The sequence below is a fragment of the Meriones unguiculatus genome, chromosome 2, assembly GCF_030254825.1.
Source record: "Meriones unguiculatus strain TT.TT164.6M chromosome 2, Bangor_MerUng_6.1, whole genome shotgun sequence".
NCBI lineage: Eukaryota > Metazoa > Chordata > Mammalia > Rodentia > Muridae > Meriones > Meriones unguiculatus.
Genome location: NC_083350.1, coordinates 189249294 through 189272417, shown reverse-complemented (window position 1 = coordinate 189272417; position 23124 = coordinate 189249294). Strand labels below are relative to the sequence as shown.

The 23124-nt window shown below is 45.5% G+C and overlaps 1 protein-coding gene across 3 annotated transcripts in view; it reads left to right on the top strand.

The window, feature by feature from the left end:
* The window catches only part of Fhip1a (FHF complex subunit HOOK interacting protein 1A), a 215468-nt gene that overhangs the window by 9364 nt on the left and 182980 nt on the right, over positions 1 to 23124 (top strand). Inside the window, exon 1 of one of the 3 annotated variants that reach the window (XM_060378513.1) lies at positions 20273 to 20443. The exons of the other annotated variants lie outside the window; for them this stretch is intronic. The gene's annotated coding sequence lies outside the window, so the exon portion shown is untranslated. Of the gene's footprint in view, positions 1 to 20272; positions 20444 to 23124 lie in introns of those variants that run through there. 3 annotated transcript variants of the gene reach the window in all.

The window sequence follows — 23124 nt, the reverse complement described above, 5'->3', positions numbered from 1 at the left end:
GCTTGCGGAGTGCCTGCCAGGTCTTTGAAGTGGTTTCTAGAAAGGAAACAGCATTCTTGACCTAGAGACAACCTTTATTAAGGGGGAAAACCCGAGTAGTGTTTAAAGTCTCGGTGAGGGGCCTGAGAGACGGCTCAGCAGGTAAGGTCACTGCTCTCACCGAGGACACACACAGTTCCAGCACACATGGAAAGGCAGCTGCAGGGGGCTCCGACACCTCTGGCCTCTGTGGCACTGGCTCTCGTTGCATACCGCCTCCCACATACACATTCTTGAAAATTCAGTAAGTCTTTGAAGCTCTGTTGAATTTGTTATTCTCAGGGTACTAGTTTGAAGCTATTTGGACCCATTGGCTTCTCTGGGTCTCTTATAATTCCCTCTGCTCTGCCTGAGTCTTTCCCATTTTCCTAAATATGCTAGATAACACCTAGGAACCTTGTGTATGTCTAGCTTTATGCCAGTTTCATCCAAGCACAGTGTGACGCTCATTATTTTTCCTACAGTGGGATATGGTTTTAGAGAATCACCGTTGGAAATTCAATTCATTTCTATCTTTGTCTGGTATTTAAGTTTAGAATATTGTCCAGCCTCTGTGCTTTTTCTCTCTGTCCTCTTGTGCTCATTTTGAACCTAGCGTAGTTTGCTTAGTTATCTTTTGTTTACCATTCTCTCCAAATAAGAATGTAAATCTCTGTGCTCTGTGAAGGGCAGATATCATTCTCTCTTAGCTGGGTCTAAGTTGATTTATATCTCAGGTCATAACCGTGGCCAGCTCTTAGGAAATGTTCACGAACTGAGTGAAGGAGAGTCGCTGACCGCTGGCCCTTAGCCTGTGCTTCACTGTGAAGCCTGTGCTTCACTGTGGCTCAAGCCTCCTGCTACACCCTCTGGGATCTCTTTGTTTTCTCCCTCTTGCTGCTCAACATTTATTGCAGTTTGACTGTGAAGTGTCCGAGCACGAGTGTGTTGACATGTTGGCCCCGTCTCAGGCTTCTGTTCAGGAGGTGGAGGAGACTTCAGGACATAAGGAAGCAGGCCGCTGGGGGCCTCCAAAGGCTGTGCCTGCTCCTTGGCCCTTCCTGCTCAGTCTCTTCCTTCTGATTATTGTGGGGGTAAGAAATTCCTTTGTCATGAGCTCCTGCTACCATTATGTTGGGAACAAACTCGGGGGCCAAGTCACCATGACCCAAATATTTGAAACGATGAGTCAAAACAAACCCTTCCTCTCTTGAGTTGTGTCACAGTGATGAGTAAAGGTAACACATCCCTTCTATCTTTTGTGTGTGTGCACACGTGTGTGCATGTATGTGTATGCATCTGTGCGTGTGCATGTGTGTGTGTCCATCCTGCTTTTGGGTCTTTATGTTAGTAATAGCCACACTGAGTACCAAAGTTATTTTGCATTTTTCCTAGAAGTTATTTGAGGTATGATTGAGTCTGAACAGCGACCTTCACATGGCCTGCCTTTCCTCAAAGCCTCTAAGTTAGCAGACCTTTCCCTATCGGGGGACTCCACCTTTTACTCTGCACTATGCCTGAGCGCCCTGCTGTGAGCCAATCAGTGCAGGAGGATGCCTTGCCAACAGGATTTTCTGGCTGCCAGGAGCGGTCGTCCCGCTCCCTCTAAGACCGCAACGCATGGCGCTGTGCTTACGGTGAGGAGGCCTCTCAGTAAAGGAGGAAAACGAGAAAGGAAGGTGAGAACGAGGCCACCAACACTCATTAACGGGATACTCTTTCTTTAATTTATTACAATTTATTCACTTTGTATCTGGCTGTAGTCCCCTCCCTCATCTCCTCCCAGTCCCCCCACCCCCCATGGCCCTCCCTTAGTCCACATATAGGGGAGGACCTCTTCCTCTACTATCTGACCCTAGCCTATCAGGTCTTATCAGGACTGTACATCCTCTTTCTCTGTGTCCTAGTTAGGTCACCTCACCAGGAGGAGGTGATCAAAGAGCAAGCAACCAAGTTCATGCCAGTGACTGTCCCTGCTTCCCTTACTAGGCAACCCACATGGAGACTGAGCTGCCTATGGGTTACATCTGAGCAGGGGGTCTAGATTATCTCCATGCATGGTCCTTGGTTGATTCATCAGTCTCTGCAGGACCCCCTGGGCTCAGGTTTTTCAGCTCTGTTGCTCTCCATGTGGAGCTCCTATCCCCTCCAGGTCTTTCTATATCCCCTTTCTTCCATAAGATTTCCTGCATTCTGCCCAAAGTTTGGCTATGAGTCTCAGCATATGCTTTGATACCCTGATGGTAGAGTCTTTCAGAGGTTCTCTGTGGAAGGCTTCTGTTCTGTTTCTTGTTTTCTCCTACTTCCGATGTCTATCCTGTTTGCCCTTCTGAATAAGGATTAAGCCTCTTCCCTAGGGTTCTCCTTGTTGTTTAGCTTCTTTAGGACTGTGGACTTTATCGTGTTTACCCTATATTACATGGCTAATATCTACTTACAAGTGAGTATATACAGTGACAGCACATGCTGGAGAGGATGTGGAGAAAGGGGAACCCTCCTCCATTACTGGTGGGAATGTAAACTTGTATAACCACTTTGGAAATAAATCTGGTGCTTTTTCAGATTCAGCTATACCTCTCCTGGGCATATACCCTAAAGATGTTCCACCATTCAACAAGGACATTTTACTCAACTATGTTCATAGCAGTTTTATTTGTAATAGCATTAATTTGGAAACAACCTAGATGCCCCTTAACTGAGGAATGGATACAGAAATTGTGGCACATTTACACAATGGAACACTACTCCACCATTAAAAAAGAGGAAATTATGAAATTTGCAGGCAAATGGATGGAACTAGAAAAGATCATCCTGAGTGAGGTCACCCAGAAGCAGACAGACACATATGGGATACTTTTTAATGGAAGTCTCTTAGCTGGAAGCTGGAAAGGGTTGTTGTACAGGTCAGTTTGTTTCTGGAGCTCCCTGCTGCTCTGCTGAGCAGTAATCAGAAGGGAGAGAGGAGGCCGTGCTGGAGGATGAGACAGAATGGCGATGAGAGCTACTGACTTTCAGATTCTCCTCCAATAAATTGTCTTTCCTGACTTTCTTGCCCTTCTTGGTTTTCCTCTGAAGAGGAAACTATTTTCTTCCTAAAGGCTCCCTCTTCTTGCCTCCAAGCCCTGGGAGTGCTCAGTAATGATTAGCGTGTAATGATGACACAGGGGTATTCCTCTGAGTAAGTGAGCGCTGTAGGTGTGTCACACATTGACAGGTGCTCACAGATCTCTTTTTGCTGTTTTGAAATATCACTGCCAGGGGAGCTATATACAGCTTGTTCTGACAGAGTGGTCTTAAATATTCATTCCTTTTATCCATTACTTTAGGAGAAGTGCCAGCATTTAGTCTTCAGGTTGCCAGCAGCAATTTTGAAGAAATTGCATTATAACTTTTTGAAGAGATCTATTTCCACATAGATCATTTATTTATGCACTAACTTATTAATATTTTTTAATGATGGAAGAACATACACTTTGGGGTCAGTAGAAATCCACATGCTAGGTCTTTGACTAGCTATGCCTTCTGGTGAGTTAATTAACAGTATTGTGGGAGACTATGTGAAGATAAGGGAAAGAGGATGCAGTTTGAATGTGGATATGGTTCAAATTCTTGATCTAGTCATTAATTAGTATGTGTAATCTATGAACTAGGAAATGGACAAGTTACTTTTCTTTGATGGCTCTTGCTTATTTATCTATAAAGTGGAGGATCATCTAGAAAATGCAGTGGCATACGTCCTTAATCCTAGCTGTTCTGCAGGCTGAGGCAGGCGGATCATGGGCAAGGCACTGAGTTTGCGCTCCAGCACCACAAAAGGGGAGTATGAGAAAGAGGAGGTAACCATGCCCTCTTAGGAAGTGTCTGTGAGGTTTAAATGACATAGTACATAGATGTAAAGTGCTTAACAGCAGAGGAGTAAGTAATACATGCTTTTGTTACATGACTGTGAAGGTTGGTCAATGGATGAAAAAGCCACGTCTGCAAAGCTACAAAAGATGCTGACAGGTATGAGTCTACTACAAAGAAAACCAGACAAAAGGAAGTGAAGTATTTGTACAGAAGGGAAGTTCAAGAAACTGGACAGATGGTCACAGTCTTCAGGACTCAGAGCGGGGGCTTAGGACTTGTCCTTTCACTGTTGGGGGCAGGTATTGGTGTGGGAGAAGCGAGATGAGTCTCAGAGCAGCGCACACTGGCTACTCCTGTGCTGCGCATACTCTCTGCCTCCCGTCTGTACCTCTGCGTGTACCGTTACTTGCTCAGGATGTGGCTGGAGGAAGCCAGAGATCGGCCAGGAACAGGACCTGACCCTCCATATCTCAGGAATGCTTCTGCTTGTGTTAACTCCTGTCCTTGTGCTCAAGGGAGGTTACCCAGTGAATGCCAGACTTCTCTAGAAATTGTAAAGGGCCAGGGAAGAGGAGCCATTTTTAAAGGAAGGATTGTGCAGTGTCAGCAGAAAAGAGGGAGGTGGGACAGCAGAAGCCGGAGGTGTGTTTGCTGCTGAAGGGGGTAGAGCTTGAGCTATTTGCAAGGAGAGAGGGAATGTGTAGGCTGCTGAGCTGGGGCACCAGTGTGTGAGGAGAAGGGGGCTTGTGCTAGGCAAGCAGGATGGGGTGGGCACAGAGTGGATGATTTCACGTGGTTGGTTGAGGAGTGCCCCTGCCTGAGAGACTGGAACCCAGAGATTGTTAGAGATCGTCAGCATAGTGGATCCTGCCTTCTCTTGTTCATATCATTTCGTGTGGGCCATGGTTATGTCCAAACCCTGTTGAGAAGCTGTGCTCATTGACTAGATGGAGCAGCCTTTGTAATCAAGAGACAGATCTATATCCTGGTACTATCTTACCTGCTAAATATATGAAGCTGGAAGCCAGGTGCCATGTTCCCTTCCTGTGAACAAGCAAATCATCAACACAAAACAAACAACAGGAACCTCCAGCTGGCTGCGGCAGCTCACTTGGGAAGCTGAGGCAGGAGAACTGCTGTAAGTTTTAGACCAGCCTGAGCTAGAGAATGAGAACTTGGTCCAGTAAGCACACACACACACACACACACACACACACACACACACACACACACACCAAACCCCTTAAATAAAAGAAAACCCCAACATCCTGTTCCAGAGTAACCAAAAAGATGAGTCAGATACAATCCTGCTTTGAGGGGAATTCTACTAATAAATGTAGACTGAAAGATAGATATAAAGCATAGCAGATCTAGGGAGGGGCATCAGCGGCTACTAAAACTATTAAGCTCCAGAGTTCACTCCCCAGCCAGGGGAGTAATTAGGCCAATGGCTCATGTGGAACTTTGTCAGTGATGTCAGGAAAAAGCCTTGATCCACTGATCAATCTTACTACAAAAAGAGAAAAAAGCAAACATGACAGGCCTACTGATTTAATAGAATATAGGAGCATCTATGAAGTTTCTTGCCAAAGAACTTAATAAGATTCTGACCAAGATTTTTAGATTAAGCTACCTTTTTTTTTTTTTAGAACAGAAAAAAGAGAATCAGTTAAACAAGCTGGAGACGTAAATTTTAAACCTAAAAAAATTTTGTTATATTTTTGAGTGCTTTGCCTGCTTGTATGTCTGTGCAGCATGTGTGTGCTTGGTGCCTGCAGTAGACAGAAGAGAGTGTCAGAGCCCGTAGACCTGGATACAGATGGTTGGCTGTGAGCTATCACGTGGATTCTGGGAACCCTCTGGAAGAGGAGCCATAACCACTGAGCTACCTCTCTGCCCTTCATCGGAGATTTAATTAGTTAAATCCAGAATGTGGAAGTCCTTGTCAGACATATGACTCAGTTTGTTTAATAAGTGGCCAGAAAGAGGGAAGAGGAAATATCAGTAGATAGGAGACATAGCAACTGTGTTTGGCTATTGGATTGAAGAGCGTAACTATGAAGTCATAAAAATAAAATTGTAAGGCAATTTGGAAAATTCAAGCTTTGACTAGATGGTAGATAAATTAATGGACTATAGTTTATTCAGGGAATGATAAAAGTATTATGAAATGGAATTGTAGGAAGATAAAAGTATTATGAAATGGAATTGTAGGAAGCTGTCTTTATTTTGGGGTGGGGATATTGAACATTTGTTTTAAAGCAATCTGGTAAGGGGAGGAGACAGTGGGCTGAATATTTACGCAGATGTTAGCTTGGGAGGGAGGCAGCGGTCTTCACTGCATCATTCTTTGCAGTTTGTGTGTGCTGTCAATCCTCCACGTTCTCAGTAGCTTTTTGGAAATACGTGTGTGTGTGTGTGTGTGTGTGTGTGTGTGTGTGTGTGTACTCTCCTTTTTGAAAAAGTGAAGGATTAATGAAAATCCCTTCACTAGGAATGCAGATATTATAAAGTGCCCTAGGGTCTACCTAATCTGTTTTTTTAATATGTTAAAAATTGGTGAGTGTACAAGGTGGCATGGTTATACTTGAACTCTTGGTAAAGTATCTTTGTCCAGTGTGTGAATCTGTGACCAGGTGAGCATGTTTATCTTGGGGAGGGTCACATACTTTACCTATTTTAATGTGGTCATGGATGTCCAGGCAAACCTCATCGTGGCACAAGCCCTGGGGTAGCTCGGCAGTGCTTCAGATTTTCTGTGAATCCCTCCTCTGTGCAGGTTTCCAGTTGTAGAAGCCAGGAGGTTTTAAATCCCAACCTCAGTCTCGTTTACTGTTCTTTTGTGAAAATCAAGACTGCTGAGAGTTTTCTAATTTTCCCTCCTCAGTGCTGTTGGAAAGATTTCCAGGTAAGATTTGAATATACTCCCGCTGCACAGAGCACAGCCTTCCTCAGAGAGTGAGTGTGGCAGGCGAGAAATGGAGTGTTTAAAAACCACTGTGCGTAATGCAGGCGTGCACATCCGTGCTGTAGATCATGGAAGCGGGCCAGATGGCGGCCAAACACTAACTCATTTCCCACAGGTCTTAGCGCCTCGCTGGCTGTTTGTTTGTTTTTTAAGGGAAGGAAAACAGAAAGTCATAGGCAGAGTTTCTTTAAATAATGCTTACATTGTGACTTAGATTACGAAAAGCAGCATTTTAAAAAGTGCATCTTGCCTTTAGAAGTAATATTATTGACTTACTGTGGTCTTATATTCTTTTTTTGGTAATTTCCATATTGAATTTCTTTCAAATCAAAAACTGCATTTTGTGAGTATCATAAACTGTAGTTGGAAAATCTCAAAATTAGCCTATTTTTGCTTTTGTTCCCAGAATTAGACTGTGGATGGTATATCTGCTGTTTATCTGAGAGCAGTAAAAGCCCAGTTCCCCTTTGTTCATGCTGAGCTGCTGTAGTCATTGCTTTGTCTGAGTTTATGCAGTCTAAGAAAAACATTCTGAGCCTCCTCACGTTTAATTATAAGATCTAGAGAACAGAGAGGAGGGACCTCGAAGCTAGGCAGCTAGCGTCCTTGAGTGCATGCTGAGACCCTTGGATAAACGCCAGCTCAGCGGCCCGCAGGCCTTCACCTCACTCACCGTGTGCACGGCTCACCATCCTCACTATTGACGCCAACCACCCCAGAAGCAGCAGCACTCCTTAAGAATCGGAGGGGCAGGAGCTCCACAAGGAGAGCAACAGAACCAAAAAACCTGGGCCCAGGGGTCTTTTCTGAGACTGATACTCCCAACAAGGACCATCCATGGATATAACCTAGAACCCCTGCTCAGATGTAGCCCATGGCAGCTCAGTCTCCAAGTGGGGTCCCTAGTAAGGGGAGCAGGGACTGTCTCTGACATGAACTCAGTGGCTGGCTCTTTGATCACCTCCCTTCGGGGGGGAGCAGCCTTGCCAGGCCACAGAGGAGGACAATGCAGCCAGTCCTGATGAGACCTGATAAGCTAGGGTCAGATGGAAGGGAGGAGTCCCTCCCCTATCAGTGGACTGGGGGAGGGGTATGGGAGGAGAAGAGAGAGAGAGGGCAGAATTGGGGGGGACAAGGGAGGGGGCTTCATCTGGGATACAAAGTGAATAAACTGTAATTAATAATAAATAAATAAATAAATTTTTAAAAAAGAAAAAAGGATCGTCAAATTCCATGCTCACCATCGTCCACTCATTTCACACTGCCCTTCTCTTTTGTAGCCAGTGCAGGTTCAATGTAAATAGTTTATGCTTTCCTTTCCCCAATTCTGACTGTAAGATCACTGTAGGCTTTTAGATCTGTTACTCTTGTTCTTAACTGCTGTCTAGTTTCGCTCCTGCTAACTCAATAAACTTCTTTATTTGAGAGATCCCTGGATCTCAAGAGTCTTGGCTTAAACTCTGTATGGCTGAATACATTTTGAACTTACTGTGTCTGTCAAAGGACAAAGTTGCAATAATTTTAGTTAATAATCTTAATTGGATTTGTTTTATTTAATTATTTATTTAATTAGTCAATTAATTAATTAGAGACAGGGGCTTGCTATGTGGTCCAGGCTAGACTCTAACTCAAAATCTTCCCACCTCAGCTTTCCAAGTTCTGGGAATTTATGAAGTGTGTACTGATCATTTCAGGGTATTTAGCATTTTCATGTCAAACATTTCTCAAGCATATTTTTGTGCAAGGGAGCCTTTGAACTCTTTTCTAGTTCTTTATAAAACATATAATAAGCTGTGAGCTCTAGTTACCCTGCATTGCTACAGAAAGCTATTTATTCCTCTTATCTAACTGTATTTCGGTACCAAAGATGTCTCTGTCCACATTGCCCCTGCCCTTCCTATCCTCTGGTAATCACATTCTTCTGTCTTCTGTGAGATCAACATTTTATTTATTTATGTACTTATTTATTTTGCTTTCCCATATGAATGAGAACATGTGATATTTATTATCCTTGAATCAGCTTTACTCTTAATTCTAGAATTGAGCAATTTACCATTCTTTATCTTACAGAATAGAATGTGTTTGATTGTCCAAGGAAGGGAGGTTGTTTTTAAGACAGAAAAGAACTTAAAGACAGCAGAAACAGGATCAGGTGTGGACTGTTCATGTCAAGGTTTTTCCCTGGAGCAGAGACAGAGCAGAGAACTGGTTGTTGAGCACCAGTTATTTCAGGTGACTTCTTTTGCATAAGGATTAAAAGAGAAGGAAATTCATTATCATACCACCTGAAACTGGCCCATTTGGGAAATCTGGCTGTTAATCTCTAATCCTGTTTTGCTGGAAGGTCAGACAAACAGCCTCAGCTAAGCTCAGTGATTGGGAGCTGTGATATAAGTGACTCCATTTTGGCTTAGTCGGTTCAGGAGCATCATTCAGAATGACTTCCTCTAATTTTTATTTAGCCGTTGTTGCTGACATTGTGGGCAGACTTACAGAGAAGCTGGCTTTGTGGGAAGGCTGTATTTTTTGGAGGGTATGAGCTGGAGAGGACATATCAAAGGAATATAGATATAAAATGATTTTTCCCTGTGGGTAAAGGCGTAGACCTAAGTCTTTGCGGCTTTGTGAGTATTGTAGTCACTTACTAAATGGTTTATTATGAAATGTGATGGTGATACTAGATCTGAGCTATCCCACTCTGTCAGAGTCATAAAATCGTCCAGTTTATGGACTCAAAAGTAAAAGAGAAATGATGTATGGAAATAGAGTGGTTCCATTTCACTTGATGTATAGTTCCCTGGTAATTTGTTTTGCATGTTTAATAAATGCTTTGTGCAAGGGAGAAATGTTTACTCCATAATATTTTGAAGGTGTTGTTTTATCACCCAAATACAGCACAGTTTCTCAGGAATTTGTTTGCATAAAATGAGATGCTAGGTTTTGTTTATTCTTTTTTTGCTATTTCTTTGTTATCTAAAATACAAAACAAAAATACCGTAAATATGATGCAGAAAGTTGATTGAAAAACTGACCTTAGAATTTGTATGATTTCATTTTTGGTTTTCAGTTGATTAAGACACTGTCAGGCAAGACCAAAGGGTTTCTTTTAAGTAAGTGTTGAATATAGAATATTTCAGACCATTTTTTCCCCTCAATTTTATGTGCCCTCAAATCCATTCATTCCTGTCCATCTGCACTCCCTGCTTCCGGGTTGTTATGGTAACCTCTTCCCTGGTCACTTCCCATTGACCTTCAGTCTTCGTGGTAGCTGTCAGCATGGGTCTCATGCTGTGCTCCCTTCCATTCTACTTCCCACAGGGGTCTGTTTGGAGAGTCTTGTTGCTCAATGTTTGCAAGCCTCCAGGACTGTATCTCCAGCCTTGCCTTGTCCTACCTCTGTCACTAACCCCTAAGACTTGAGGATCTCCACCTCTTCAGTCCCTCTAACGTGTCCTGTGGAGCCTTGGTGCGTGCTGTGCACTCTTCAGGAGGAGCACGGTCCTGTCCCACCGCTAGCCTCTCCCTCTCGGCCCTGCCTCCTTAGTGCCCGACTTAGCTGCAGTTCAACTTTATTTCCTTACACGCTAACAATGGGGTCTCAGTGCTCCAGGAGTCCACCTCACGTTTGCCTTTCTTCTACATTATACCACCGTTATAACTCACATTTCTGCTTAAACTGGCTTTGTACCTGACTGTAAACTTGGTGAGGGCAATTGGTGGTCCTGTGTTTACTATTACAATATCTTCAGCACTTATCGCATCTTGAGTGTGTGATTCTAGTCTCATGAATGTGTGGTGTGAAAGGATGAGTCGGATGTGGCTGATAGCCCGCTGATTAAGCACATACAGTGCCAGTAGGCCAGTATCACAGATGCAGTGAAACAAGCAGTGAGCTTTCAAAAAAATCGTGAGGTTGCCTCCTCGTTCCATATCTGCAACTCATCACAGGGGCTTTTGAGCATTTCTGGAGAATGGCCGTTAGGAAGTACAGTCATCCTTCAGTTCTGGAACCCTTGGAAGAGGCCCAAACCTGCAGACTCTCAGCCCCTTACATGAGCTGGCAGTGTTTGCACATGCCTCTGTGTGTGCTAACTCACCTGGACTAGTTATACTATGTAATGCAGTGTCCACCATGTGAGTTAGCTGGATTGTCTGGGGTGACATCTATACATGCTCACAATACCTTTTCCTCAAATCCTTTCACTATGTGGTTAGTTGATTCAAAACCTGCACACTCACAGGAGTTGTGGTTTACAAGGTACTTGCATGCTTTTGGAGGTTCTCCTTATTTCTAAAAGTATGTCTAGCCTACAGAGATCAAATTCCACATCCAAAGAGCCAAACTTGCCATAGCTGAAATGTAAAAGAACGTTTAATGCATGCAGGCAGCGTGTAAGGGTCGTTTCTGAAATGTCTTGCGTGTTGGTGGGCCTTGTTATAATAAGGTGTAGTCTTCGAAGAGACTGATTCTCTTATGGACATGTTTTTTTTAAATTTAATTTCTGCTTTTGTTAAAATTTTTCAGAGTCATTCTTCATGCAGAAGCAAATTTCAGTTTTGCTGCTGGCCATGAGGTGGAGGGATATGTCTTATTTAAGTCACTTCATCCTGGTATGTTTTGTTCTTCATGAGTAAAATAAATCTTGAAGACTTGTGTGGGTTTTTTTTTTTTTTCCCCTCCAGGAAAGCATGCAATAGGGGATTGAGGTCATCATAAAGTACTTTAATCTCACATCTCACAGATGTTGAATTCTATGTTCAGGACAATTTCCTCTTAGTGTGAGTAAGTATAGAACATGCACCACTTTCTTTAGTTGAAAAGAGTCAGGTTTTTCTGAAAAATTATGTTACTCAAGATTATCTACTCAGTGCTTCTGTTGACTTAGTTGTAAGCACTTCATCTCTTTTGTGGAAGGCACTGCACTTTTACCACCTGATTTCAGGAGAAGGTTTCTAAGCATGCTTCTTTTCTGCAGTAGCTTAAACCAGAGCTGCTCTTTAAGCAGGAGTAAGTGTGTGTTAAATAACACACACTCCCTTTTGCATTTCAGTCTTTGGGCACCTGCAAAAGCAACTCCTGGAGATTATCTTCAAGTGGGTATTTGCCCCAGCTCCGTTGGGGTCACTGCCAGGCTATAGTTTCTGCTGCTCAAACCCTTTGAGAAACTGTACTCCCATCAAGACAATTTAGATGCTTCCCCACTGGAGTGGATAGCCTCATAGGCTTCCATCTGGGTGGGAAACCTTTGTCCTTGGCCAGGAACGTTCTTTTGACCTTTCGTTCTGGTGTCCTTGTTTACACCTGAGCCACGGAGGCTCAGCTCGCTTGCTCTTTGTGTCCCTTCCTATTTGCCGATAAGAGCTTACATTTTCCTGCTGCTTTGGTTTTGACATTATTTCCTTTTGCAAATATATTATTTCTGCCTAGCAGTAATGTCAAGATTTGTGAGAGAACTTCTGCTCCTTTGAATGAGGCCTGCTGAAGAATGGCCCTTTGCTGAGTGTCAGCTCAAGCACATTGTTGTGTTTTGGTCAACAGGCTGGTGGGAGAACCCCTGAAGTATTGGGCGGATTTGCTTTGTTCTGCGTCAGTTGAGCTGCCACCTCCTGGCACCTGGCTGACCTTCATCTGTGTGATTGCGCCCCCTTCCTCCCCCAGGAGCTCCCCAATGGAATTGTCCCTAGAGTGATTTGAATGATGTTGCAGGCGGTTTGACTGAGAGGCACTTACATTTTCATTTAGTCTGTTATTACTGCTTCTTTAATCTTCTGCTCTTAAGCTGGGGTCACGTTACCCAATGTATTTGAGAGGCACAGATCATGTCCATTGCCTGACTGCTATTTCCTGTGTGGGGCATTAAAAGAAAGGGAATTACTCTTGTTGGTGACATAGTGACATCTTGGGAAATATTTTGTGTTGGCTCCAGGAAGCCTCCAGAATGGTGGCATTAACACACTGGGGCCACTGTGCCACTGGATGAACACCGGAGTGCTGTGTGTTCATGAAAAGTTAGAGGAGAATTCATGCTTTATAAACGCAACTCCCTGCTGCTTCCAATAATGACCTGCTCAGGCTCACACAATGTATTTTGTGATCATTCTGACATGGTTTGGACAATTTAAAACTGGTAAGGAAGGGGCAATACAGGACTCAGGTCTCACCATTTGTCTGCAAAAGCCAATAAGCTGCTTTGCACGACAGGGACAGGTTTACTAATCTTTTAGGGAGGGAGCGGAGATGGAAAGATTTTGAAAGCAACGCTGGTAGCCATGGGCAGAGCGGTGTCTGGACCCAGGCCTCTGGCCACGGCTCTGCATGGCTGCCTTCCCTGGGCAGGGAGGTGCCATGCCGTAAGAACTAAACCATGGGCTGGCCAAGCAGCCAGGCGAGAGCTAGCTTTCCATTCTCAGCACTACAACACAAGACCAGCATGTTCCCTGGGAAAGAGCAGACAGATTCAGGCTTAGAAGAGAAACTTCAAAGTGCTTGCACTGTGATCGAACCAACGTGAGTATAAAACTCCGCTTCTGTTTTCTTGGAAATAAGAAAATTGTTTATTCTGAGTCAAATATGAGTGATAATGGTTCAGGAACACAGATTCAAGCTACTGTGAATCACATGTTCTGGCGTGGAGGAAGTCACATGAACTTTTGTGCTCACAGAACAGAAGAGAGCTGTAAGTCAGTGCAGGTACCAGTGGGGCATCCATAGGTGGGTGCGCACGCAGAGGCGTCTTCTACAGGCTGCAGACTGCAGATGCTCAGAACCCTGCAGGCTTCTCAGCTCAAGTGTGGGGTGCTTAGAAGAGTGCCGAGCTAAGTGAGATACTCTGAGAAGGCTGCCTGTTAATCGCTAGACTGTCAGGCGAGGCGTAACTGTTAGGGTGATTGGCCTTTGAAGGGCTGAATCAAGTCAGGCCTAGTGGCTCAGGCCTGTAATTCAGGAAGCCTGAGGCAGGGGGAATCACAGGTTGGAAGCCTGCTTGGTTGCAGAGTGAGTTCAGCATGGATTTGGGCAGTATAGGAAGATCTTAGCTCAAAATAAACAGTAAAAAGAGGCCAATGTGGTTCAGTGGTAGAGCACTAGCCTGTTCCTGAGTTCAGGCTCCAGCTCTGGGGGTGGAGGAGGTGCTTTGTTCACAACAACAACAAAGAGTTCAAGAGAATTTTGTCTCTTGGCCTATAACATTCCATCTCTCCATGTTCACACATAGTCAACCTAGCTCAAGCACTCTGCAACACCTTCAATATAGATTCACCTTCCTCAGAGGGCTGCACATCAGCATTCTGATAGAAATTCTCATAGAAATTTATTGAAGGCACAGAGTGTGCCAAGCACTGTGAGAGATGCTAGAGACGATGCCAAGACCAGCTGTCAGAACTCATGGAGCATATACAAATAACTCCTAGAAAATGCAGGATTCATCCACTCCAGTGGACATCTATGCGGTACCTGGCGTGTGCCAGGATTAGGCACCATTCATTCACCCTGAACTTTTCTGTGTACTGTGTGCCAGGGGATGGTCTAGATGCCCAGTCTGTGTGCTCCTTGTAGGTGCATCTACCTTGAAGGAGAGAAACAGTAAGTAAATGAGCATGAAGCGAGCCATGCAAAGAAGCATGATGGGCTATACGCAGGGACACAGACAGTTAAGGTTTTGTCCCTGCGCTGGGGGAGGCAGGTGCACAGACTGTAAGCTACTGCGTGAGTCTATACCCAGAAAGATTGACATGAACTTGGTGCTGTGTGGGGGAGCCTGTCGTGGAAAGGCTGGGATATCCTCTTGAAGATGCCGAAGGGTGACTCCAAACATGGAGCTGACAGGACTAGTGTGGATGAAAACCGAGGGGCAGCAAGAAATGAAAACTGGAGAGAGGTGGGGAGATGTGATGATTATTCTCTGGAGTAAGAACACTCATTTGGTGCAGGGACTGGAGCAAAGAAGTACTTACTTCACAGGAGAGAAGTAAGGGCTCTTCCTGGGTGTGGTGGCATTAAAACTTGGCATTAACATGAAGGCAGAGCATATGTCCCACAGGGCTATTGCCATGGGAAGCAGATAGATACAGCTTATTTTGAGACCAGTGGACTTACTTACAGGTGATAGCTCAAGGTGTCAGAGGAGAAGCCCCTGGGAGGTGTGGACTCGGATAGCAGCTTGCTTAGGAGCACAGGACAAACTGAATAACGTGTCTGGGGAGGCTGAGATGGGCATAGCTTTAGAAATCTATGCTGATAGCATCTTATGCATGAATTGGTATACATGAATGAAGGGAAACTGTGGAGGCTTTTGTCACCGTCCTGAGGGACTGCAGCCCTGCTCTGGCACGTGGATGAGGACCGTGGGGTGGGAATGGGCATAGTGGAGTTGCTGAGGAAGAAGAAATAGAAAGCAGTTCTGATCGGGCATGGAAGACAAGGGAGGAAAGAGAAGACAGACTCTAAGACAGCACAGGAAACAGCTCTGGCCCATTTACTTGTTCAGACTTCACTGGGAAGGTGTTTGTTTGTTTGTTTGGTTTTGTTTTTTTGAGGCAGGGTTTGTATGTGTGTAGCCTTGGCTGTCCTGGAACTAGTTCTGTAGACAAGGCTGACCTTGAACTCACAGATCTGCCCACCTCTGCTTCCTAAGCGCTGGGGCTAAAGGTGTGCGCCATCACAGCCTTGCTGGGAAGTCTTTTTAATCTCATCTTTTGGTGTCATTTCCTAGAACATATTGTTCATAGTAAGGAATAGGAAATGCCTTTGCATACTTAGAGAAGTGTAAATGCTGTTCCTCACGGGATATCATAAATAATTGTGTTTATATTTTCACCCTGCTCACTACAGAGCACAGGGTCAGATTTTCTCCTGAACTGTAATTGTGTAGGTGTAGGACCTTATGGTCTCCATTTTTGAATTTGTTCCACGTTTTTGTATTCTACCTAGAGTCTTTTTCTATTCTAATTTATACTTTCCTTGATTGCAAATTTTAATTTTCTTCCTGAAAACATGCATTTAATTTAACCTACTTCAAGTCCATTTTAGGAATAGTGAAGGCTAAATAAATATGGTGCTTTCTTTGAGATATTATTAGAATGTTATTGAATGGGATTTGTTCCCTGTAGTCTTGGGCATTTGAACACTTGATTTACAGCTGGTGATGCTGTTTGGGGAAGTTTCTGTGTGATTGGGCTTTGAGATAAAAGTCCTGGAGCTACTTCCAAGTTTCTCCCTCTGCTTCATGCTTGCCGCTTAGCTGAGCTCTAAGCTTCACACTCTCGCTGTGTGCCTGCTGTTTTCTGTCTCCCACTGTGATGGACACATGTCCTTCTGGAATCAAAAGCCCAAATAAACTTTCCTCCCTACAGTGCTGCTCATGTTTTTTTGTCAAAAAAGTAGCAGATGTACATATAGTTCAGTGTGTAAGCACAAGACTCATAGATTAGATGTATGTATTTTATTTTCCATGATCTGTGTCTTAATTGGTTATTTTGATGGGTTAAATTTTTGAGAAGGTGATATGTGTACACATACATACATATGTGCGTATATGTAAAACTCCAGACTGCAAAACTAAATGAAAGATAATGCGACTTGAAGGCCAAGTTCGTGAGTAAATATTTGCACACTGACCCAATCCACTCTGTCTTTGATCAGTTCACATTTCTAGGCATATGATTCTCTGCAAGAAGAACTGAAAAAAAAAAAAAAAGACCATTTATTCACAAGTGTTAATATAGCTCCATTTGGAAACTTAAAGTTCATTTATTTATGGCTTGTAGCTAATCCTTCGAGTTGAGCTAACTCAACTTGGTATTTCTTTCATTTCTAATCAGTTGGGGCAGACCCTGCCGTAGAAAACTGGTGGCATTTGGCATGGTTTTCTGCTGGGTGTTTACAAGGCTGCTGATTGCTTTAAGACAAAGTGTTTACTTGCTGTCCAGATTCTGCTATATAAACAGAGGGTTTTGTTTTTGTTTTGTTTTTTTGTGAAAGGCAAATACTTTTTCTTTCAGTGCTCAGATGATAAAGTAGATGCCCTTATAACAAAAATATTTTTAATTAAAACAGCTCAATAGGTAAGTACTTAAATACTTAAGCATATTAAATACTTAATATCCAAATAAATAGTTGTGATGGCTAGATTTATTCTGTTCAGCCTCCTGTAATGCCTTTATTACCTCAAGCCACTCTTTCAGGTCAGTTTTTTTGTGTGTGTATGTATGTGTGTGGTTGTTTTTTGTTTGTTTGAGACAGGGTTTCTCTGTGTAGCCCTGGCTGTCCTGGAAATCATCTGTAGACCAGGGTGGCCTCAAACTCAGAGATCTGCCTGCCTCTGCCTCCTGAGTGCTGGGACTAAAGTGGATGAAACCTGGATGAAAAGATAGATGGTTTAGCAGTTCCGAGCAGTGACTGCTCTTCCATAGGCTCCAGGTTTGATTCCCACTGCCTGCTCTCCCAGTATCGCTGTATAAAAACAAAAGTTCCTAAATGAATCTACTTTGTGTCAGAATGTGACCTACTGGCTGTTCCTATGGAGGCTCACAATGTTTCTGTGATTTAATTTATATGGGAAGGAATGAGTTCAATTCAGCAGCGCAGTGGCGTTTTCAGACCCTAAGTCTGCTCCCAGCTGGAGGGGTGCAGACCCTTCTTTGTAAGGGTCAGTGTCTTTATTGATGACAGAGGCAGGGAGCTGAGTGCTTTTCCAAATGTGTGCTCATTAAATGGCCTGTTTTTAACTGGAACTGCTCATCTCCATGAGAACTGGTCGCTGTTTAGTGTAGGAAATATCTGCAGGATTTTTATTACGTTAAACAGAATCTTGTATTCTGAAGCACAGGAAAAATTTCTATCTGATCCCAGGGGCAAAAATAGTTGTTGTTCTTTCTCTAGACCTGGCTGGTTTATTTTTACCCTGTGGACGTGAGTCTTAGAGCGATCACATTTCTGTTTGCATGTAGACTGCAGCAAGGCCCGGGGCTCCTCCCTTCTGCTCTTCGTTCCTACAGCAGGTGGTTCTGTTGCTGCTGTGGTTTTGTGGCTCTCACTTCAGTGGCTGCAGGTGGTGGTACACCACCGTACCTCACTTCTTTAATCTGCTTGGAGACAGCCTCCTTCAGTGTATTCTAGCTGCTTTGCAGACGTTTGACTCCTGGGCAATGGCTGGATGAGGCCCTGGAGCCATTTAAAGACAGCAGAAGGCTTGCTTACATGGGACTTGCCCAGTCCCAGTATTGGCCAAAGAGGTTGGACCATCGAAGCTTTTGAAACAGGCCAAGGGTCACAGGATTTACGCTGGGGAGAAACGGTGTGGTGCTGGGTCGTAGTCCTGTTGGCAGGGTGCATGGAGCCCCGGTTGGTAGCATGAGTGAGCCCCGGGTTTGATCTAGCACTGCCTGAGCCAGGTGTGGCGCCGTGCACTCGTGATCTGGGAGGTAGAAGCAGGGCGAGCCGAAGCTCACTGTCATCCTCAGCTACGCAAGGATTCAGAAGCTGTGCTGGGCCAGAGACACAAGGCTGACGCTCTGCACCCCCAACAAACAAACACCCCAAACACAGAACAAACACAGAGCTCTTAGAAGTGTTGACTAGAAGAACTAAGGGCAAGCACTAACAGCAGAGCTGGCCTGGGGGTGGTGGTGTGGGGATTAAGCTTATTCCTGAGGGGATGGTGTCTGGCACGGAATAGGTGCCATGTAAGTGTCTGTTGTTGTATTATTGCTGTGACAAAACTCAAGCCACTTATCTGTCCTATTAAAAACTTCATTACCTCACCTGCAAATGGACTTCTTCCCTCTGCTTTTGAAGGAGTTACTGGAAAGCTGGCGTCTTGGGTCTCCCCTCCACTCCCAGCTCTCTTAGGCTCTAAGATGAATCATTCAAATTTCATGTGCCTCTTTCCGTGTATGTAGGTGCTGTCTTTCGTGCTGACAGTTCAAGGCCAGTTTTAAGCCCTAACAGTTCTGCAGTGCTTTGATCTTGCCTCTGCTGAAGTAGGAAGATGGGGAGGGGTTGCTTCTCTCTGACTCTTTGATCTGAGATGGTAGAAGTTCAGCTTTGGACGGGACCTGGGCCAATCACACTGCTCCTAGGGACCCTTCCCTTGGCTTAACCATAAAATGTTTTTCTCTTCCTTTGATGCTAGCATTTACATGCTATAGAATGCCTTATTCTCCCTCCCTCTGCCTGAATGTACATTTGACAAAGGAACAGATCTTTGTCTTTTGTACCAAGTGCCTTACTATGACAGGTACATATAGGGGCTCAGAACTACTCTTGGATGATCAAATAGATGGTGGTAAGTGGCTCCTTCTATTAGTTTCCCGTGTTTATTCTCTTCTGAAACTGTTTTTCTGTTTTTCTCCAGTGACGCCATTTCCCTGTTACCCACCAGGAGCGAACTCCTGAAGGAAGTGGCAGCCACACCTGGAAAAGCAGCTCAGTTGCTTTTCGGGAGGGTGTGGACAGTCAGGCAGATGCAGACACAGCTGAGGAGGATGAGCGGTCTCTCCAGCCCTTGAGGACTGTAACAGCTGCCTCTGTGTCGGATGAGCACTCCATCACTAAGGTCCGTCTGCTGGGTGCTCAGGCACACTGCCTGTGTCAGGGTTCCACGGGGACTCCCAGTCCAAGTGCCACAGCTGGCGTCCACTTAGCCAACCTCCAGAGCTTTTCGGTTGTCCCTTGCTGGTCTCCTACCTAGGCCGGAGCCTCAGAAGGGCTCTCCATCCTGCTTTTCACTGTTTCACTGGGCTGCCGTTCCCTCCCCCACTTCACACACACCCTTCTTACTCAGCGGAACAAAATTTTCATCCCCCGCTTGCCAAGAGCGCTCAGATTCTGCCCAGGCACTCCCAGACACTTCGTTCTTCCTAAGTATCTGACTTATTTATAATATTATTATATCATGATATCTATTGTTTCCTCAGCTTATGACTGCCTTTTGAGGGACAGTGGAGTAAAAGGAGTGGGGGGCAGTGAGTCACCAGTCAGAGCTGAGATGAAACCCAATATCTGTGCTACAAAGGAAACCTGACACGCACACCCTTTCCCCGTGCCATGACATTTCTAGGGCTTAGAAAGTGCTGAGATCAAGTCCTTCCTGCTTTTGTGGGGCATTACAGCATCCTTTTAAAAATTAGATGATGGTTAAAATGTCATGGCTTCCAATGAATTGTTCTTGCTTGGAAAAATAGGAAACTGGCAATTCAGCCCATCAAGGACACGTGTGCATTTCCCACTCACACACCTGCATCTCGCCAGCCTCTTCCCCCGGCACAGACGGCCTTAGTTATCAGTGGGCACACGTGGGAAGAGGGAGCCTCACCTGAAGAATTGCCTCTTGAGTCAGATCAGCCTCTTGGGCATGTGTGTGAGGCATTTCCTTAGTTGTTGATTGGTGTAGGAGGGCCCGCCCACTGTGGGCGAGGCTGCCCCTGGGCGGTGTGTAAGGACAAGCTGAGAGTGCCGGAGCCGAGAATGCCGGAGGAGCCCACACAGGAGCCAGTCAGGGTTCCCCTTGTGTTCCGCTGCAAGCTCCTGCCTTGCAGTCCTGTCTCGGCCTCCCTCCGTGACGAAGTCTGAAAGCCAAGTCTGAAAGCTTCACTCTCCCAAGCTGCAAGGTCAGTGTTCCATCACAGCAACAGGGGAGTGACTTCTTAGAACCTCCCTCTTCATGTGTGTTTAGAGATATTCACTGAGATCAGAGACCAAGTACCCCAATGGCTGCTAGTCCCAGGGCACACGCCACACACCTTTCCCCTGTTGAGCGGTGTCTCAGGGTCTTTTAGATGTTGGTCTGTGGTTTGACTGTGCTCATCCAGCCGGGAGATGGACAGGTGCAAACTTTCCTGTATGCAAAAGCGCCCCTTCCCTTCCTGAGCTTCCAAGAGCACTTGCTTCTCTTGTTGAGGTTAAGCCAGGCAGTGGCATTCCCAGCCCCTTAGAAGTGGGTCAGCTTTGTGCAGGCCACCGGGAGAGGAAGCCTGTGCAGGTCTTGGCTTTCCCGCTGAGTAAAGAACGCAGCCAGGGTACAGAAAACGTTAATTTGCTCATTTTCTTTCTAAAGCTCAAACTATTTATCCTCCTGTTCCCCAGTGTAAGGCACGTTAACATTCTCCTCTTCCTAATTGTTCCACAATTTCAAGTTTTCATTGAACATTTCATCAAATTCACTGTGTATTTACTGTTGGATTTTGACATGCTAATTACTAGGAGTGTTTGATCACATAATTCTAATGATGTTCAACAGTATCACATGGCTCACATTTGTACAAAATGCTGTCAAACTGACAGGCAGCCGGAGCCAAGACTGCGCTGCCACTGCACAGCTGCTGAGCGGAGCTGCTAGAGGGGTGTGTGTGATGGAGAACACAGGGCTGCGTGGACGCGCTGTGGGACATGTGTGTTGTGTGTGATGGAGAACACAGGGCTGAGTGGACGCACTGCGGGACACGTGTGTTGTTGTGTGTTACAGAGAACACAGGGCTGCGTGGACGCGCTGTGGGACACGTGTGTTGTTGTGTGTTACAGAGAACACAGGGCTGAGTGGACGCGCTGCGGGACATGTGTGTTGTGTGTTCCAGAGAACACAGGGCTGAGTGGACGCACTGCGGGACACGTGTGTTGTGTGTGACAGAGAACACAGGGCTGAGTGGACACGCTGTGGGACACGTGTGTTGTGTGTTCCAGAGAACACAGGGCTGAGTGGACACGCTGTGGGACACGTGTGTTGTGTGTTCCAGAGAACACAGGGCTGCGTGGACGCGCTGTGGGACACGTGTGTTGTTGTGTGTTACAGAGAACACAGGGCTGAGTGGACGCACTGCGGGACACGTGTGTTGTGTGTGACAGAGAACACAGGGCTGCGTGGACACGCTGCGGGACACGTGTGTTGTGTGTTACAGAGAACACAGGGCTGCGTGGACGCACTGCGGGACACGTGTGTTGTGTGTTGGTTCAGTTTCTTTAGATGTGAATGCTGACGTGTTTGTTCTGTGAGGCTGCTCAGGGGCTCTGTTTGGGAGAGGGGGAGGGTGTGTGTGTTAACACTGAGGCTAACCTTCAGTGACTTCACACTCCTGCCTGCTGTGTGTGGCTCTCTCCTCTTTCCCACGGACCCCTGCTGGCTGGCGCGGAGCCCCTGGGACTCACGGAGCTCGTCACGTCACCACAGCTTTGGGCAGCAGCTCTCTCCTGCTTCGCCCGTCAACATGGTCACACCTTAGCTTTCGTTTTCCAGAAATTTGTTGAAAACTTCTGTCCATTGAAAACTCTCTTCTGGGTCAGTGAGATGGTTGAGGGGGTCGAGCCTTTTGCTGCTGAGTCTAACAAACTAGGCTTAGCCACCAGGACTGACATGAGGGAAAGGACCATATCCCCAAGTTGTCCTCTGACCTCACACGTGAGCTGTGTGTGCTTCCCCAGTCAGTCAAACAAACGAACAAACACCCTTGAGGTTCTCCGGCAACAAGCTGGCAATGCTATGGAACTCTTCTGTTGTGGCATCTGAAGCTTTTATTTCACCAGGGATTCAGGAGGGACAAGCAGGCCACCATCCTTACCAGGTAGCGTACTCACTAGACAGTTCCTTTGAAAAGTAGCACTTGATACTGGCTTTTAAATTGTTTTGTGTGTGTGTGTGCACACGCACTGGTGCACTTTTGTGGATCTCAGAGGACACTTTTGGAAGTGTTTTTTCTCCTTCTACCCTGTAGGTTTTGGGGTTTGGACTGAGGGTGTCAACCTCACTAGGAAGTACCTCACCCACTGAGCCACCCTGCCAGCCCCATTTTGTTTTTTAACCTGAGAAACACACATATAAATACACACAAATGAAAGTGTAGGCTGGCGTGGCGCTGTGAGCCTCTTCTGGCACCTGGGAGGCAGGGGTAGGCTTGCTGTCGGTTTGAGGACAGCAGTGCAAAAAAGGCTCACACCAAAGCAAAGCGCCACAGCCACCAGGAGCCACAAATAAAGGTCCTCGCAGAACTCACAGAAAACAGTGAAGGGAACACCAGCCCCCATGCACCGAGTGTAGCACAGGGAGTTCAACACTCTCCTGGGTGTCACGCTCAGCCGTGTTGCCCCGTGGTTACGGTTAGCCTGTGAGTTTTCGCCATTCAACATCTTCTTTCCGTACAAGATGGATCTGCCTCTGTGTGTTGCTTCCCGTTTTAGCTTCTTTTCTCTCTCTATGAATCGGCTCACATAGTCTGTCCCCTTCTCTACTTGGCGGTTTTGTTTAAGATTATACTTTGAAGTTCATCCGTGTATTCATGAAGCTGTGTTTTATCTAATTTTG